Source organism: Danio aesculapii, chromosome 4, assembly GCF_903798145.1.
Source record: "Danio aesculapii chromosome 4, fDanAes4.1, whole genome shotgun sequence".
NCBI lineage: Eukaryota > Metazoa > Chordata > Actinopteri > Cypriniformes > Danionidae > Danio > Danio aesculapii.
Window position 1 is genome coordinate 12,996,120 of NC_079438.1, and position 16,008 is coordinate 13,012,127.

The 16,008-nt window shown below is 43.1% G+C and overlaps 12 non-coding genes across 12 annotated transcripts; 5 read left to right on the plus strand and 7 right to left on the minus strand.

Annotated features, from left to right (window-relative positions):
• The first annotated feature begins 100 nt into the window (after positions 1-100).
• trnad-guc (transfer RNA aspartic acid (anticodon GUC)) lies at positions 101-172 on the plus strand. The gene has a single exon. It is a non-coding gene; the product is annotated as a tRNA-Asp (tRNA).
• Positions 173-259: 87 nt separating this feature from the next.
• Positions 260-331, minus strand: trnag-ucc (transfer RNA glycine (anticodon UCC)). The gene has a single exon. It is a non-coding gene; the product is annotated as a tRNA-Gly (tRNA).
• Positions 332-1,169: 838 nt separating this feature from the next.
• trnad-guc (transfer RNA aspartic acid (anticodon GUC)) lies at positions 1,170-1,241 on the plus strand. The gene has a single exon. It is a non-coding gene; the product is annotated as a tRNA-Asp (tRNA).
• Positions 1,242-1,327: 86 nt separating this feature from the next.
• On the minus strand, positions 1,328-1,399 carry trnag-ucc (transfer RNA glycine (anticodon UCC)). Its single transcript has one exon. It is a non-coding gene; the product is annotated as a tRNA-Gly (tRNA).
• Positions 1,400-2,590: 1,191 nt separating this feature from the next.
• trnag-ucc (transfer RNA glycine (anticodon UCC)) lies at positions 2,591-2,662 on the minus strand. Its single transcript has one exon. It is a non-coding gene; the product is annotated as a tRNA-Gly (tRNA).
• A 1,194-nt stretch (positions 2,663-3,856) lies between these two features.
• Positions 3,857-3,928, minus strand: trnag-ucc (transfer RNA glycine (anticodon UCC)). Its single transcript has one exon. It is a non-coding gene; the product is annotated as a tRNA-Gly (tRNA).
• A 7,920-nt stretch (positions 3,929-11,848) lies between these two features.
• trnae-cuc (transfer RNA glutamic acid (anticodon CUC)) lies at positions 11,849-11,920 on the plus strand. The gene has a single exon. It is a non-coding gene; the product is annotated as a tRNA-Glu (tRNA).
• A 94-nt stretch (positions 11,921-12,014) lies between these two features.
• trnay-gua (transfer RNA tyrosine (anticodon GUA)) lies at positions 12,015-12,101 on the minus strand. The gene is given in 2 exon segments: positions 12,015-12,050; positions 12,065-12,101. It is a non-coding gene; the product is annotated as a tRNA-Tyr (tRNA).
• Positions 12,102-13,887: 1,786 nt separating this feature from the next.
• Positions 13,888-13,970, minus strand: trnal-cag (transfer RNA leucine (anticodon CAG)). The gene has a single exon. It is a non-coding gene; the product is annotated as a tRNA-Leu (tRNA).
• Positions 13,971-14,064: 94 nt separating this feature from the next.
• On the plus strand, positions 14,065-14,137 carry trnam-cau (transfer RNA methionine (anticodon CAU)). Its single transcript has one exon. It is a non-coding gene; the product is annotated as a tRNA-Met (tRNA).
• Positions 14,138-15,222: 1,085 nt separating this feature from the next.
• Positions 15,223-15,305, minus strand: trnal-cag (transfer RNA leucine (anticodon CAG)). The gene has a single exon. It is a non-coding gene; the product is annotated as a tRNA-Leu (tRNA).
• A 94-nt stretch (positions 15,306-15,399) lies between these two features.
• Positions 15,400-15,472, plus strand: trnam-cau (transfer RNA methionine (anticodon CAU)). The gene has a single exon. It is a non-coding gene; the product is annotated as a tRNA-Met (tRNA).
• Positions 15,473-16,008: the final 536 nt, after the last annotated feature.

Below are 16,008 nucleotides of genomic sequence, written 5' to 3' on the forward strand. Positions count from 1 at the left end.
TCAGCCAAGGTCTTTAGTGCCAGCACTGCAGACAATGCTGTTAGACTGGATTACATTGCTGATCTGTGTGGGGGGAGAACGGGTCTTTTTACTCTGCAGATCCTCGTTAGTATAGTGGACAGTATCTCCGCCTGTCACGCGGAAGACCGGGGTTCGATTCTCCGACGGGGAGGCCCTCCTTTGTCTTTTACTTTTTGGCTGTTGCCTTTCACAAGGGTGGCAACGGACTAAGTGATTATATACAGCAGCCAAAAGGAAATGCCTTGGCCGGGAATCGAACCCGGGTCAACTGCTTGGAAGGCAGCTATGCTCACCACTATACCACCAACGCTTGCAGATGTCTCTTGCCAGATGAGCTCAAAAAGAATGCTTTCAACCAAGGCCCTCTTTGTCTTGGTTCGGCACTGAAAAACATGTCCAGCATATGGATCCCAACCATCTCAAAATGCACTGATCTACCCACATGTCATGGGACATCTTCACAAGAGTGGCGCCTGGCCATGTAATGTTACGGCAGCCAAAAGGAATACATTTGCTGGGAATATACTTAGAAGCCAGCTATGCTCACCACTATATTACCAACGCTTGTAGACATCCTCTCACAGAAGTGTAAAAAATGAAAGCTTTCGACCAAGGAGTTCTTTGTGTGGGCGAAAAAAAAAGTCGAGTATGGATCCCATCTCTTTCTGACGTTGAGGTTTGATAAAGCGTTAGAAGGTACAACCTCACCCAAAAAAAGGGAGGTTGATAATTTTACTCTGCAGTGGTGGAGTTCTCATCTTCGGTCACCCAGTATTCACTGTAATGAGCTCCCCCGGTTTGAATGTCATTGCAAGGGTTGACTGGATGCAGCTCATTAAAGGGCAAGCTGACATTTTGTGGAGTAAAAGCTGGGCAATGTGTAAGAATGAATGGCGTGCTTTGTTTGCTGCAAAACATGCTAATAACGTTCTCCTGTGTGATGCACTGTTCAAGTTACTGCTGATGACCAGTCGAAAACTGATGAAGAAGCAAGGATTATTAATGAAGAAAAACTGTCCAAGCCCAGTTTTCTACCATCCTCTTGCTGTCAGCCAAGGTCTTTAGTGCCAGCACTGCAGACAATGCTGTTAGACTGGATTACATTGCTGATCTGTGCGGGGGGAGAACGGGTCTTCTTACTCCGCAGATCCTCGTTAGTATAGTGGACAGTATCTCCGCCTGTCACGCGGAAGACCGGGGTTCGATTCCCCGATGGGGAGGTCCTCCTTTGTCTTTTACTTTTTGGCTGTTGCCTTTCACAAGGTTGGCAACGGACTAAGTGATATATACAGCAGCCAAAAGGAAATGCGTTGGCCGGGAATCGAACCCGGGTCAACTGCTTGGAAGGCAGCTATGCTCACCACTATACCACCAATGCTTGCAGATGTCTCTTGCCAGATGAGCTCAAAAAGAATGCTTTCAACCAAGGCCCTCTTTGTCTTGGTTCGGCACTGAAAAACATGTCCAGCATATGGATCCCAACCATCTCAAAATGCACTGATCTACTCACATGTCATGAGACATCTTCACTAGAGTGGCGCCTGGCCATGTAATGTTAGGGCAGTTAAAAGGAATACATTTGCTGGGAATATACTTAGAAGCCAGCTATGCTCACCACTATATTACCAACGCTTGTAGACATCCTCTCACAGAAGTGTAGAAAATGAAAGCTTTCGACCAATGAGTTCTTTGTGTGGGCGAAAAAAAAAGTCGAGTATGGATCCCATCTCTTTCTGACGTTGAGGTTGAATAAAGCGTTAGAAGGTACAACCTCACCCAAAAAAAGGGAGGTCGATAATTTTACTCTGCAGTTGTGGAGTTCTCATCTTCTGTCACCCAGTATTCACTGTAATGAGCTCCCCCGGTTTGAATGTCATTGCAAGGGTTGACTGGATGCAGCTCATGAAAGGGCAAGCTGACATTTTGTGGAGTAAAAGCGGGGCAATGTGTAAGAATGAAAGGCGTGCTTTGTTTGCTGCAAAACATGCTAATAACGTTCTCCTGTGTGATGCACTGTTCAAGTTACTGCTGATGACCAGTCGAAGACTGAGGAAGAAGCAAGGATTATTAATGAAGAAAAACTGTCCAAGCCCAGTTTTCTACCCTCCTCTTGCTGTCAGCCAAGGTCTTTAGTGCCAGCACTGCAGACAATGCTGTTAGGACTGGATTACATTGCTGATCTGTGTGGGGGAGGAAAGATTTTTTGCTCCGCAGATCCTCGTTAGTATAGTGAACAGTAAGACAGGAAGAAGCATGGATTATTAATGAAGAAAAACTATCCAAGCCCAGTTTTCTACCCTCCTCTTGCTGTCAGCCAAGGTCTTTAGTGCCAGCACTGCAGACAATGCTGTTAGGACTGGATTACATTGCTGATCTGTGTGGGGGGAGAACGGGTTTTTGAACTCCGCAGATCCTCGTTAGTATAGTGGACAGTATCTCCACCTGTCACCCGGAAGACCGGGGTTCGATTACCCGACGGGAAGGCCCTCCTTTGTCTTTTACGTTTTGGCTGTTGCCTTTGACAAGGTTGGCAACGGACTAAGTGATATAAACAGCAGCCAAAAGGAAATGCGTTGGCCGGGAATCGAACCCGGGTCAACTGCTTGGAAGGCAGCTATGCTCACCACTATACCACCAACGCTTGCAGACATGTCTTGCCAGAAGAGCTCAAAAAGAATGCTTTCAACCAAGGCTCTCTTTGCCTTGGTTTGGCACTGAAAAACATATCCAGCATATGGATCCCAACCATCTCAAAATGCACTGATCTACCCACATGTCATGGGACATCTTCACAAGAGTGGCGCCTGGCCATGTAATGTTACGGCAGCCAAAAGGAATACATTTGCTGGGAATATACGTAGAAGCCAGCTATGCTCACCACTATATTACCAACGCTTGTAGACATCCTCTCACAGAAGTGTAGAAAATGAAAACTTTCGAACAACGAGTTCTTTGTGTGGGTGAAAAAAAATGTCGAGTATGGATCCCATCTCTTTCTGACGTTGAGGTCGGATAAAGTGTTTGAAGGTACAACCTCACCCAAAAAAAGGGAGGACGATAATTTCACTCTGCAGTGGTGGAGTTCTCATCTTCTGTCACCCAGTATTCACTGTAATGAGCTCCCCCGGTTTGAATGTCATTGCAAGGGTTGACTGGATGCAGCTCATGAAAGGGCAAGCTGACATTTTGTGGAGTAAAAGCTGGGCAATGTGTAAGAATGAATGGCATGCTTTGTTTGCTGCAATTCATGCTAATAACGTTCTCCTGTGTGATGCACTGTTCAAGTTACTGCTGATGACCAGTCGAAGACTATTGAAGAAGCAAGGATTATTAATGAAGAAAAACTGTCCAAGCCCAGTTTTCTACCCTCCTCTTGCTGTCAGCCAAGGTCTTTAGTGCCAGCACTGCAGACAATGCTGTTAGGACTGGATTACATTGCTGATCTGTGTGGGGGGAGGAAAGGTTTTTTGCTCCGCAGATCCTCGTTAGTACAGTGGACAGTAAGACTGATGAAGAAGCAAGGATTATTAATGAAGAAAAACTATCCAAGCCCAGTTTTCTACTCTCCTCTTGCTGTCAGCCAAGGTCTTTAGTGCCAGCACTGCAGACAATGCTGTTAGGACTGGATTACATTGCTGATCTGTGTGGGGGGAGAACGGGTTTTTGTACTCCGCAGATCCTCGTTAGTATAGTGGACAGTATCTCCGTCTGTCATGCGGAAGACCGGGGTTAGATTACCCGACAGGGAGGCCCTCCTTTGTCTTTTACGTTTTGGCTGTTGTCTTTCACAAGTTTGGCAACGGACTAAGTGATATAAACAGCAGCCAAAAGGAAATGCGTTGGCCGGGAATCGAACCCGGGTCAACTGCTTGGAAGGCAGCTATGCTCACCACTATACCACCAATGCTTGCAGACATCTCTTGCCAGATGAGCTCAAAAAGAATGCTTTCAACCAAGGCTCACTTTGTCTTGGTTCGGCACTGAAAAACATGTCCAGCATATGGATCCCAACCATCTCAAAATGCACTGATCTACCCACATGTCATGGGACATCTTCACAAAAGTGGCGCCTGGCCATGTAATGTTACGGCAGCCAAAAGGAATACATTTGCTGGGACTATACGTAGAAGCCAGCTATGCTCACCACTCTATTACCAATGCTTGTAGACATCCTCTCACAGAAGTGTAGAAAATGAAAGCTTTCGAACAAGGAGTTCTTTGTGTGGGTGAAAAAAAAATGTCGAGTATGGATCCCATTTCTTTCTGACGTTGAGGTTGGATAAAGCGTTCGAAGGTACAACCTCACCCAAAAAAAGGGAGGACGATAATTTCACTCTGCAGTGGTGGAGTTCTCATCTTCTGTCACCCAGTATTCACTGTAATGAGCTCCCCCGGTTTGAATGTCATTGCAAGGGTTGACTGGATGCCGCTCATGAAAGGGCAAGCTGACATTTTGTGGAGTAAAAGCTGGGCAATGTGTAAGAATGAATGGCCTGCTTTGTTTGCTGCAAAACATGCTAATAACGTTCTCCTGTGTGATGCACTGTTCAAGTTACTGCTGATGACCAGTCGAAGACTATTGAAGAAGCAAGGATTATTAATGAAGAAAAACTGTCCAAGCCCAGTTTTCTACCCTCCTCTTGCTGTCAGCCAAGGTCTTTAGTGCCAGCACTGCAGACAATGCTGTTAGGACTGGATTACATTGCTGATCTGTGTGGGGGGAGAACGGGTTTTCTTATTTCGCAGTTCCTCGTTAGTATAGTGGACAGTAAGACTGATGAAGAAGCAAGGATTATTAATGAAGAAAAACTGTCCAAGCTCAGTTTTCTACCCTCCTCTTGCTGTCAGCCAAGGTCTTTAGTGCCAGCACTGCAGACAATGCTGTTAGGACTGGATTACATTGCTGATCAGTGTGGGGTCAGAACGGATGCTATAACCGCACAGCTCCTCGTTAGTATAGTGGATAGATTCTCTGCCTGTTTTGCGGAAGACCAAGGTTCGGTTCCCTAATGGGGAGGCCCTTGTTTGTCTTTTACTTTTTGGCTGTTGCCTTTCACAAGAGTTGCAACGGACTAAGTGATATATACAGCAGCCAAAAGAAAATGCATTGGCCGGGAATCGAACTCAGGTCAATTACTTGGAAGGCAACTATGCTCACCACTATACCACAAAGGCTTGCAGATAGCTCTTGCCAGAAGAGCTCAAAAAGAATGCTTTCAACCAATGCCCTCTTTGTCTTGGTTCGGCACTGAAAAACATGTCCAGCATATTGATCCCAACCGTCTCAAAATGCACTGATCTACCCACATGTCATGGGACATCTTCACAAGAGTGGCGCCTGGCCATGTAATATTTCGGCAGCCAAAAGGAATACATTCGCTGGGAATCTGCTTGGAAGCCAGCTATGCTCACTACTATATTACCAACGCTGGTGGACATCCTCTCACAGAAGTGTAGAAAATGAAAGCTTTCAAACAAGGAGTTCTTTGTGTGGGCGAAAAAAAATGTCGAGTATGGATCCGATCTCTTTCTGATGCTGAGGTTGGGTAAAGCGTTCGAAGGTACAACCTCACCAAAAAAAAAAAAAAAACAGAGGTCGATAATTTCACTCTGCAGTGGTGGAGTTCTCATCTTCTGTCACCCAGCATTCACTGTAATGAGCTGCCCCGGTTTGAATGTCATTGCAAGGGTTGAATGGATGCAGCTCATGAAAGTGCAAGCTGACATTTTGTGGAGTAAAAGCTGGGCTATGTCTAAGAATGAATGGCATGCTTTGTTTGCTGGAAAACATGCTAATAATGTTCTGTGTGGTGCACTGTTCATGTTACTGGTGATGACCATTTGAAGGCTATTAAGAATTAAGGAATATTAATGACGAAAAAGCTGTCTAAGCCCAGTTTTCAACCCTCCTCTTGCCTCCTCGACGTGAAGGCGCCTATTTTTAAATAGCCAACTCTTGACAGCTGCTCCCGCTTATGGCCATACCACCCTGGAATGCTCGAGGGCAATAGTGCACTTGGAGCAAAGGAAGTAGTAGGCAGAGAGTGAGTTTTGTTTGTTTTTTCAGAAAAAGTTTGAGTTTTTCTTTTTTCGATAATTTCGTCCTTTTCCCAGGAGCACTTTTCTGTCTGAGAAGTTTGTGTTCTGTTATGAGTGTCAATGCGAAAGAACCAAAAGGTAAAGATATGGACATGGATAAAAAACGAAGAGGGAAACTGGATAATGGACTGGAAGTAGGACAACACGTTGGACACGGACAAATGGGCGATAAAAGGATCTATACTAAAGAAGCTACAGTGATTGATGATATGACAGAAGTGAATGATGCTAGAGCAGAAGACATCATAAAGGCTCTGACTGAGAAGATAGGAAAAGGGAAGGTTCAGGCTGTAAGACCAAGAAAGGAAAAGGAATGTGAAATAACTCTGCCAAGTTAAGAGGACGGCAAGGATTTGGAAGATGGAGTCATGATAAAAGGGAAGAATTGTGAAGTAAGACACTTACAAGTAAGAGAGTATATTGTATATTTTATACATTTGCTGCCTTATATTGAGGATGATGAAATTCTGGATAAAGTTTTGGGGAGTAACACCTGCATCTGATATCAGAAGGCAAATGTATCCGGGTACAGACATTGCAGATGGTACAAGGTATTTAAGGGTTAAATTCCCGAAGCAGGTGATATCACTCCCATACAGTGCAAAATTTGGTACTGAAGAATGAACACAATATTTCTGAATTATGCATGACCGTCAAGTGAAAACTTGTCGCTTGTGTATGGGTCCTGGACACGTGTTTAAAGACTGTCCTGATTTTAAATGCTATCAGTGTGAGGAGCAAGGACATTTTGCAAGGGATTGCGATGCTGTGAAATGCCTGGATTGCAGAAAGGTGATGGTAAGATGTGAGTGTTGGATGGAGGAAGAAAATGTTACACAAATCCCAGAGACTGTTGAGGAAGCAAGGCAAATGATGGATGAAACAGAGTTGGGAAAGATTGGTGAAGTTGAGAAAGTAATTGTTGAGAATACAGAGAATAATGCGGGAAATCGAGATGAAATGGAAAATAATTCACTGGGAGGAGCAATGGCTGAAGGAATATGGACACCGTTGGAAATATCACAGGGAACTTTAGAAGGAATGGAGGAGCAACAACTGGAAAATAAAGAAGAGGAAAGTAAAGACACAATGGATGAAAAGAAAGAAATTGAAAAAATTGACTTTAGAATGGACAGAAGAGAGAAAATAAGAAGAAGGAGCTTTAAGGTAATACCAAATTTAGAAGCTTCTTAAGAAAGAACAAAATAAAAAAATAATAAATGGGACAATAGATTTCAAGTGCTAATGGAGGAGGAGGAGGAGAAAGGGAATAGTTAAACATGTTTGATTTTAAGTATTTATGTTTTTTCTTTATTTTCTTTTTTAATTTTATATTTTAAATGTGATATCATGGAACACTAGGGGTTTACAGAATAGGGAAAATTTGAGAAGATGGGAATTTTATGTAAAAAACAGTTATAATTGTGTTACAAGAAACAAACTGGAAAAATCAAATCGTAAATATGTATAAAAAGAATGGTATGGGAATTTTTATTTCAACAATGGTAAGGATAAGGTGGGAAGTGGGGTCGCTATTTTAACTAGAAGAGGGATAAGTGAAAAAGAACAAGTGATATATGATGATGGGGTGGGGAAAAGTATAGCGCTGAAAATAGAAATAGAAAAAGGGTAAGATGCTCCAAATGAGGAGACAGATAAAGATAAAGGGAGAGAAGAACTAACAAAATTAATGGAGGATTTTAAATTGAAGGATATTTGGAGGGAAAGAAATGGAACAAGAAGAGAATTATCAAGACGACAGGTGGTGTTAACAGAAATTAAACAAAGCAGAATAGACTATATATTATGTATGGATAATCCTGAAGGGGTGATCAAGAATGATTTCATGACTTTGTTGGTATTAGTGATCATTCTATGGTTCAGATGACAATAGATTGTGCAAAAGTTGAAAGAGGAAGAGGGATATGGATTTTAAATTCAGAGATTTTAAAGGGCGCACATTTTAAGGAGAGAATTATAAAGATTATAGAAGAAAATAAAATGAGTAGTATGTATAAAGAAGAGAAAATTATCTGGTGGGATAATGTGAAGTGGGAGGTTAAAAAAGTTTTCAATAGAATATAGTAAATGTATGAAAAAATGGAAAAAACAAAAAGAAAATGAAATAAGAAAGAAGCTAGATAAAGAGTTAAGAAAAGGGACAGAGGGTGAGGGAAACGAAGATATTGAAGAAATTGTAAGGTTACAAGATAAGTTAAAACTAATAAAAGATGAAAAATGCAAAGGTGCAATAATAAGAAGTAAAGCAAAATGTGCAGTAGAAGGAGAAAGATCTACACAGTTCTTCTTTATTTGGAAAGCAATAGGCAAAGAGCTGAATTAATAAAAGAGGTATTAAATAAAGAGGGCAAAGTAGAAACAGAAACTGAGGGGACTTTAAAAACAGTAAAGGATTTTTATAGTGATATGTTCAAAAAACAAGGAACTGCTTTATTATACCCCCTGGAAGCTGAACCACTGGGATTGGCAATAAAATCAGATAGAAGCATTAAAGGGATACAAATAGAAAAAAAAAGACAACAGAGAAGCTGTGTATCAATACGCGGATGATACTACATTGTTAGTTGAAGATATTCAGAGTATTAAAGGGGCGATGGAGATTTTAGAGCTATATTGTAAAGCGTCAGGAGCTAAGGTTAATGTTGGAAAAAGTATATGCATGAGGGTGGGAATAGTAGAAGAAATAACACAACACATACCCTTTAAAAAAGTATTAAAGGGAAAATGTTGGGAATTTGGGTGGGGATGGATTCTAATAAAGCAGATATTTTAAATTGGGAGGGAGTTTTAAATGGAATTGAGAAAAGACTTAGATTTTGGAAAGCTCGAAATTTGACGTTAAAAGGGAAAGTATTAATCTTAAATGCTATAATGTTGTCAAAGGTCTGGTATGTGTTAAGTGTAAATGCATTGCCTGAAGTATACTATAAAAAATGAAGGATGTAGTTTTAAAGTTTGTGTGGGGAAATGGAAGAGCCAAAATGGCTTATAATACTTTGATTGGGGAGGTAAAAGAAGGAGGTCTGGGACTTTTAAATAGCTTTTTAAAAATGAAAACATTAAGAATTAAGATTATTCAAAGGTTTTTGGAAGGGAAAATGGATGTGATTTGGAAAAGTGTGTTAGACTGTTATTTGAAGAAATGTGGACATTTTGATATGGGATGTAATGTTTTATGGATGAAAATGAAAAAAAAATGGATGATAGCAGGTCTGCCAAGATTTTATGTTGAGGTCTTAGAATCATGGGGGGAATTTTTAGAAAATGTGTTGATTATACCAAAAGGAAGGGCTCAGATTGTAGAACAACCACTTTTTCTGAATCCAAATATTTTAAATGAAGGAAAATAATTATATTTTAAGGAAAGGTGGAATGGAGGATTAAGACAAGTTAAAGATGAATTATATGAAGTGATAAAAGGATTTGTACCATTACATTTAGTCATTTAGCAGACAATTACAAGTAATTGTAGATGCTGTGGAGGATGGTTATAAAAGAGTTGTTAAAACGAAATGACAAAGACAATATCATGATTTGAAAAAAGCAATACCAAAAGATTGGATTGAAATAATTGAAAAAAATTAGTTGGGGGATAAGGAAGAATTACCAGAGGTCTATTTTAAGAAGAAAAATGGAGAAAAGATCAATATGAGCTTATGTACAGTTATGAGTTTTTATGTTGTTTTTAGATCAAAGGCTTTTATAAGACCTATAGCATTCAACTACTGGAAGGAAAGATATGAGGATTTAAATGAAAAAGAAATATGGGGAAATGTCAGAATGAAATATTAGGAACCAATTTTAGAAAATTGTAATTATTTATTGAGACATAATTGCATATTAACAGAAATGAGATTGTGTAAAATGGCAATTGAACAAGATATAATATGTAAGGTGTGTATGAAGGAAGGGGAAGGTTTATTACATTTGTTCTTCTATTGTGAAAAGTAGGGAGGAATTATGGAAAAATTAAATAAAATTGCTAAATCGTTAATAGGGGACAAATATGTGGATGAACAAAAGAACTGGGAAAAAATGTTTTTATTTGGTCAAAATGAATGTGGTATGTATGCTTTAATCTATGTATATCAATTGCTAAGTATGTGATTTGGATAAGGAGAAATATGGCTAAACATGATGGGAAAAGAGTGGATATATGGAGTATGTTTAGAAACAGAATGGAGATGGCTGTAAAATTGATATTCAACTATCTTATAGTACAAGAAAAGAAGGATGTATTTATAGAAATAATGGTAAAAGGGAACGTAATGGTTGAATAAAAGGACAACATTTTAAGTTGGTTATGGGAAAAATATGAAGTCTAATAATGAGTGTTGTAAGTATCATGTGATTTTTGTGTGATGTGATCATTTCTTTGTAAAAATGTAAATTTTTGAGTTTAATAAAAAAATACAAAATAAAAAAAGCAATGCCTGATCTCATCTGAATTCGGAAGCAAAGCAGGATGGGAGACCGCCTGGGAATACCAGGTGCTGTAAGCTTTTTGAATTTCTTCATTTGGCAGCTAATACACTTCCTAAAATACAAAAAAAAAAACTGAATTCCTCACTGATCTCTGGAACCAGCTAGGTCATTGTACCCACTTCCCCTGATTCCATTCGGGGGAAAGTGAGTACATTGACTTGGCTGGTTTAACCTAGCAAGAGCTGTTGGTGCCCCAGAGCAGAAACAGAAAAAAGCTGCGCTCGGCTCCTGGTGCTGCGCCTATTTTTAAATAGCCAACTCTTGACGGCTGCTCTTGCTTACGGCCATACCACCCTGGCAATGCCTGATCTCATCTGAACTCGGAAGCAAAGCAGGGTTGGCCTGGTAGGGACTTTTTCAACAAGTAGGCTTGGTTTACGGTTGGTGTAGCTGTAGTAGACGTTTATAAAAATCAGCAGATGGGGCAGCCTTTGAAACCAGGGGAGCACCCCATGGGCTCTGTGCTGGCCGCCCCTTAAACTCGACTCACTCCAGAGTGGAACTGAACAGCTCCAGCGGGGGGCGAAAGGCGACCGCAGTCTTGGCAAACTTGACATGCTCTCATACACAGTCTCATGGTTTCCATAAGGTAGGTTGCTAAGCTAGAATCCTCTGATGCATAGTCATTAGCGTTATCCTTTGTGCCACTGGCACTCTGTTCAGCACCTTGTTAGCACATTGTTTGAAACAAGGACAAGGCTCTTTCAACCTGGAGTTCCGTCACCACACATTCTGCTTTGTTTTTATGGCAGGAGGTTGTGTGGATGAGATGCTCTTACAGGATTCCTGACAGTCCCTCCATAGAGGACCTGAGATCCAGGGTCGGAGACTCTCTCCTCTCCAAAAGGAGGTTAAAAGCCATAGTTTCTTTTATGCATGTTTTATCAGAGCACTTAGGTATTGCTGCAGCTCAGAGACTTACAAGTGGAAGAGATTACGCTGCAAGTTGGCTGGGTGACTTCTAAGTGGTAGGGACATGCAACAAGTAGGCTTGGTTTACGGTTGGTGTAGCTGTAGTAGACGTTAATAAAAATCAGCAGTAGGGGCAGCCTTTGAAACCAGGGGAGCACCCCACGGGCTCTGTGCTGGCGGCCCCAGAAACTCGATTCACTCCAGAGTGGAACTGAACAGCTCCAGCGGGGGGGAAAGGCGACCGCAGTGCACTGACTGACAGCACAGCAAAAAGACCAAAGAAAGCCAGGGGCAAGTTTCTGCCGGCCCTTCCCTGATGTTCTAGTGGTCAGGATTCGGCGCTCTCACCGCCGCGGCCCGGGTTCGATTCCCGGTCAGGGAACTTCCTTTTCACCTCTATGGTGAACTTTGAGTTCTAGCACCTAAAATATAATCGAACTGCACAGGCATGAAAGCAGCTCTGAGCGCAAAAGACTTCCTTCAAGCCGGAGTCGAACCAGCAACCTAAGGATTGCCAACATACCATCTACAGTCGTCCGCTCTACCAACTGAGCTATCGAAGGCTTACGGCAGTTGTGCACAAGCCCAACACTTAAGGTTGCTGCAGGCCAAAAAGGGCAGAAGCAAAAACACTCAAGCCTTCCCATACCGGGAGTCGAAACCGGGCCACCTAGGTGAAAACCAGGGGAGCTGCCACTTGTGAGGGCCAGTCTTGGCACAAACTTCAGTTCTTTCTGATCGTGCACACTTCACTGCCCCTCTTGCACAAGTACCACTCATACATTTACGCACGCTCTCATACACAGTCTCATGGTTTCCGTAAGCTCCAGCGGGGGGAAAGGCGACCGCAGTGCACTGGCTGACAGCAAAGCAAAAAGTACAAAGCAAGCCAGCCAGGAGTTGAACCTAGAATCTTCTGAGCCATAGTCAGACACGTTATCCATTGCGCCACTGGCCATGTCTGCTTATCTTGTCATCATTAGTTTGTTGTTTGTAATGAGGACACGGCTCTGTCAACACGGAGTTCATTCAGCGTATGCTGTGCTTTGTTATTATGGCAAGTTGTGGTGTCGATAGGATGCTCTTACAGGGCTCGCTTACGGCCATACCCCCCTGTGCATGTGTGATAGTGGTACATTCCAGGAAGTGTTTGGCTGCAGTTGGTGAGAGAGGCTCACCACATTTTCTTCTGTTTAGTTTTATTTTTGACTCAAATACATTTTTGTTAAACTTTTTTTGAGTTTGTTTAGTTTATCCTCCCAGCAGCGTGAGCTGTTCGGGAGGAGTGTTTTTTATTCCTATTTTTTTTGCAATGGACGGATCTACGGTGACAGACCTGGCAATAGCGGACGGATTTGAGAAGGCAAATGACAATGGACTGGACAGACGACAACGAGAAACAAACCGATCGGAGAAGGAAGCAAGGAAAAGGATTTATCTAAAAGAAGCAACTGTAACAGTGGATATGGGACAAACAACTGAGGTGAGAGCAATGGATTTAATTAAAGCAGTGACGGAGAGGATTGGGGATGGAAAGATTTTGGCTGTAAGACCAAAACAAAACAAGGAATATGAAGTAACACTTGAAAGAGAGGAAGATGCTGATGTGTTAACAGACGTATTGACTATTAAAGGGATAAACTGTACAGTAAAGAGGCTACAAAATCGAGATTATGTTGTCTCCTTCATGCATCTGCCTGTCTATGTTGCTGACAAAGATATTTTAGACAAATTGGATCATTGGGGAGTTTGTCCCATTTCCTCACAGTGAGAGCATGAGCTGTCCGCGGGCACTGCATCGACATGCTGGACCCCCAGACCTGTGATGCGATACTCGTGCCCATCATCCGGAGATAGGAACTACCGCATCCAGAAACGCACATTCAGAACAGCGTCTTGAAAAAGATGTGTTGATTGACTGACACTGCTTTTTTTTCTTCTCTTTCCCACAAAGAGTCAAATGTCATGACTTGACGTTGTAAGAGAATTAGCCGAAAAGCCCTGCGAATCCCATTGCCTTAAAAATAAACGGCATCTCAGTACATTCCACTACATGGCATTCCAAGGCAATTCTTTTGATGCCCTTTCGATGCACTTGCATTAAAGCCCACGTCCATTGTTTTGTTCACATGCTTTTCCGAGTTGCTGTAGACAATGCCTTGATGTTGCGCAAATGCCTCAAAACTTGCAGTCTACAGTGCCCATTAAGGTTGCCAGGGCCACTGCTATGCTTTGTAAACTGTGACGCAAAGAGATTGATGCGGCGCTTTGTCAGTGTTACTGTATCACTCGGACATGGCGCCAGAGAGTTAAATACTTGAGCCTGAACGCACAGCCAAAGATTTGGTTTGTCAGAAGTGGGATTCGAACCCACGCCTCCAGGGGAGACTGCGACCTGAACGCAGCGCCTTAGACCGCTCGGCCATCCTGACACACACAATTAGCTGGAGCTGTCTCCTAGGAGCCACATCGCAGCACCATGACATGGAAGCTGGTGTTTCACAGCTTGCCCAGCTCCAGCAGTCCGCCTCGTTGGCGCAGTAGGCAGCGCGTCAGTCTCATAATCTGAAGGTCGTGAGTTCGAGCCTCACACGGGGCAAGGTGGTACCTTTTGGCACACGGGAGCACTTAGGTGACCGGGCGGCGTACTTTATTGCCTTCCATGCCATTTATGCTTACTGGGGGCAAAAAAGGCTACAGCTCCTCTGGAGGGCATGCGGCGTGACGTTCCAAGAACATCTCCTGAGTCTGAAGCCATGATGGCAAGATGCTCCCATTCCTGTCACGTTATCGCTTGACGTTTGACGTGGATCCGTCAAATGTCATGACTTGACGTTGTAAGAGGATTAGCTGAAAAGCCCTGCGAATCCCATTGAATTAAAATAAAAACGGCATCTCAGGACATTCCACTACATGGCATACCAAGACAATTCCTTTGATACCGTTTCGGTGCACTTGCTTTAAAGCCCACGTCCATTGTTTTGAACACATGCTTTTCCGAGTTGCTGTGGACAATGCCTTGATGTTGCGCAATCGCCTCAAATCTTGCAGTCTACAGTGCCCATTAACGCTGCCAGGGCCACTGCTACGCTGCGTAAATTGTGGCGCAAAGAGATTGATGCGGCACTTTGTCAGTGTTACTGTATCACTCGGACATGGCGCCAGAGGGTTAAATACTTGAGCCTGAGATCTCAGCTGTGCAACAGCCACGTCCTCACAGTGAGAGCATGAGCTGTCCGCGGGCACTGCATCAACATGCTGGACCCCCAAACCTGTGATGCGATACTCGTGCCCATCATCCGGAGATAGGAACTACTGCATCCAGAAACGCACATTCAGAACAGCGTCTTGAAAAAGACGCGTTGATTGACTGACACAGCTTTTTTTCTTCTCTTTCCCACAAAGAGTCAAATGTCATGACTTGACGTTGTAAGAGAATTAGCCGAAAAGCCCTGCGAATCCCATTGCCTTAAAAATAAACGGCATCTCAGGACATTCCACTACATGGCATTCCAAGGCAATTCTTTTGATGCCCTTTCGATGCACTTGCATTAAAGCCCACGTCCATTGTTTTGTTCACATGCTTTTCCGAGTTGCTGCGCTTTGTCAGTGTTACTGTATCACTCGGACATGGCGCCAGAGAGTTAAATACTTGAGCCTGAACGCACAGCCAAAGATTTGGTTTGTCAGAAGTGGGATTCGAACCCACGCCTCCAGGGGAGACTGCGACCTGAACGCAGCGCCTTAGACCGCTCGGCCATCCTGACACGCACACTTAGCCGGAGCTGTCTCCTAGGAGCCACATCGCAGCACCATGACATGGAAGCTGGTATTTCACAGCTTGCCCAGCTCCAGCAGTCCGCCTCGTTGGCGCAGCAGGCAGCGCGTTAGTCTCATAATCTGAAGGTCGTGAGTTCGAGCCTCGCACGGGGCAAGGTGGTACCTTTTGGCACACGGGAGCACTTAGGTGACTGGGCGGCATACTTTATTGCCTTCCGTGCCATTTATGCTTCCCGGGGGCAAAAAAGGCTACAGCTCCTCTGGAGGGCATGCGGCGTGACGTTCCAAGAACATCTCCTGAGTCTCAAGCCATGATGGCAAGATGCTCCCATTCCTGTCACGTTATCGCTTGACGTTTGACGTGCATCCGTCAAATGTCATGACTTGACGTTGTAAGAGGATTAGCCGAAAAGCCCTGCGAATCCCATTGAATTAAAAGTAAACGGCATTTCAGGACATTCCACTACATGGCATACCAAGACAATTCTTTTGATCCCGTTTCGGTGCACTTGCTTTAAAGCCCACGTCCATTGTTTTGAACACATGCTTTTCCGAGTTGCTGTGGACAATGCCTTGATGTTACGCAAATGCCTCAAAACTTGCAGTCTACAGTGCCCATTAAGGTTGCCAGGGCCACTGCTATGCTTTGTAAACTGTGACGCAAAGAGATTGATGCGGCGCTTTGTCAGT